We start from the raw sequence: 2,585 nt of genomic DNA, 5'->3' as shown, positions 1-2,585 counted from the left end.
CTGACATATTCCCGTATAACCTAAATAAAATCCAGAGCAGTAAACCTCCTTCAGACACCACCTAACTGGTGTATGGGCTGTTTTTTGTGTCATCTGGGAAACCAAGACTGCAAATGCACTCCGCACTTTTCAGATATCTATTTGTAGAACAATTTTAAAAGCCTTCTTCCTCTTTCTTTTATTTCACCACCGTGCATAAAATCCCAATAAAATGCACATAGGCTTGTGACAAATGTGTTTGTAAGGCATCCTCTATGTAAGAAAAATAATCCTAACTCATGCCCTACTCATTAAAAAAAGAAAAAAAAACACTAAGCGTATATTTGTTCTCACTCAGACATATCAGCTCATGCTGAGACACAGGCGAAGAGGTAGGAAAGCCAGGGACAGCTGCCATACGATCACATTTGGAGCAAATTTAATCACCATAATGATACTCATCAATCACAGTTGAGGTAAACAGGAATTTGTGCGGGGGATTGAATCATGTCTGATAAATAGATTCCATTTAATTTGTGCTGGAGATGAGCAATGAGGTAAAGACATTTCTCAAGTCGGATTTCCCATTAGCCTGGCGATGTGAAGAGGAGCAGTCACAGACATCCACTAATTGAAATGATGTTGTTTAGCATGAAGTTGGATCAACTGAAATGCTTCATTAGTTGTTTTTTTCTCTCTCTCTCTCTCCTTTGCACTTTTCTTTTACTGCCACACTGTTATTCTGTGCATTCCCCATCTCTCTGTTTATGTGTGTGCGTCTAGGCTAGGGTTTCCTGTGTGGCATGATCTCTCCAGATTGCACTCCTGGAGAAAATTTACGGTGGAGGATGTTTGGTCTTCCTCTAACTTCAGGGCAGGAATAGCTGTTAAATATGTGCAGGCAATAAAAAAAGATCCAGTGTGTTGAGCTCAAACTGTGGAAATAACAACATACACATGCACTGTATGCATGAAGACACACACACACATAGTCTTTTGTATAACTTGGGAGCCAGAAAGTTGCGGACAAAGTCGTATTAACTCGGATGGTGATGAAGGGGAGGAATTGGGAAAGTGAGTCTGTGTGATTCTTGGCGCTGCAGTTGAACCTGGTTACATTCCTTAGGTAAGAAAATTCAAAGCATAAAAACCTTTAACGCTTGAGGTTGTTCAATAAACAGCTGGGCCCCATTGTATTTCGCGGAATTGTTAATCATCTGGCTACTTATTATCGTGCCAACCTGTGGTTTAAGCTCTGCTTGGAAAACATATAAATCTTTTCTGTAATTTTTTTTTTTTTTATCACCTGGAAATTATGTCCCCTACTTTAGAAGACACCGGTGTTCACTGAGACCCAAGCAGCCAAGGTGGATTATTTAAAATCTAATCTCTGTCCTAACTTTTCGAGAAGTTAGGACAGAGGAGGAGCTCCTTCATTCTATTAGCATTAATATTTATAAAGAAAATTAACAGAGAAAATCTAACATTTCACTAACGTTTGTGGGGGAAAATCAAGTCTAATAGTAATCAATTAGTTTTTATTAGTTATTGATGAACTATAATCTAAAAGAAAAGACCAATAATTGTACTTCTCAGCTGCAAATTATTTACTGGGCAAGAGTTCATCAAAGAAAAACTGTTTTTTATACCAGTTAAAACTGATTAAAGGCCTAAAAGTTAAATGATTAGTTTGACTCTAAGGTGTCAAGTGGTAATTTTTGTTGTTGTAGACTGGTGCTTTAAACATCTATTTTAGATGGGTGATTATAAATCGAGAGATTTACCCCATTTATAATTTCTTTTTTACGATTACTTAAGCACCATTTTGAAAGCAGGGCTCAAAATTTCAAAACACTTCACACAATTAGCACAACTAAACACAAAATGCTGCTCAGACCCTTCACAAAATGACACAGTTGTTTAAACTATACATTTGTAAAAACTACAAAACATTTGTAAAAACCATATTATGTTAAGCTTAATTCTGTTTGAACCAGTTACACACTGCTGTGTTTAATTTACAGCAAAAACACTTTTAACAATTCTACCTCTCAGTGATTAGATTACTGTAAGTAAGTAAGCAAATATACAGAGAAAGTGCAAATATAAAACATGGTAAATTCACCAAACACACACAAGTTCATTGCTGCAGACTATTGAAAATATTATGTTTTTCTCTTCCTATAACCACAATCTATCAACATGGACAATCACAACAAAATCATGCCATCTCTGTAAGCCCAGAAAACAGACAAATCCATCCATCCATCTTCTGTCATGCTTATTTCTTGTGGGGTCGCGAGGGGTGCCAGCATTGAATGGGCGAGAGGCGGGGTACACCCTGGACATGTCGCCAGTCTGTCTCCGGGCAAAAATCAATATAACATAAATTACAGTAAATACTACACATCTCTTCGCCTAGCAGCATCTAGTCAGATAATTTCATCAACATTGAAGGCATTATCCTCATTGGCAAGACAACGTGGGAAGAACCATCTTGAATGATGGATCCATTCTTGCAGAGCTGACATTTGACTAATTTGGAAACAGGAAGACGTTCTCCTCCTGTTTCAGGTCTTTTACCTCCTGCTCGTCCTCCACTTACT

The sequence above is a fragment of the Fundulus heteroclitus genome, unplaced genomic scaffold (assembly GCF_011125445.2).
Source record: "Fundulus heteroclitus isolate FHET01 unplaced genomic scaffold, MU-UCD_Fhet_4.1 scaffold_218, whole genome shotgun sequence".
Lineage (NCBI taxonomy): Eukaryota > Metazoa > Chordata > Actinopteri > Cyprinodontiformes > Fundulidae > Fundulus > Fundulus heteroclitus.
This window is presented reverse-complemented; position numbering follows the sequence as displayed.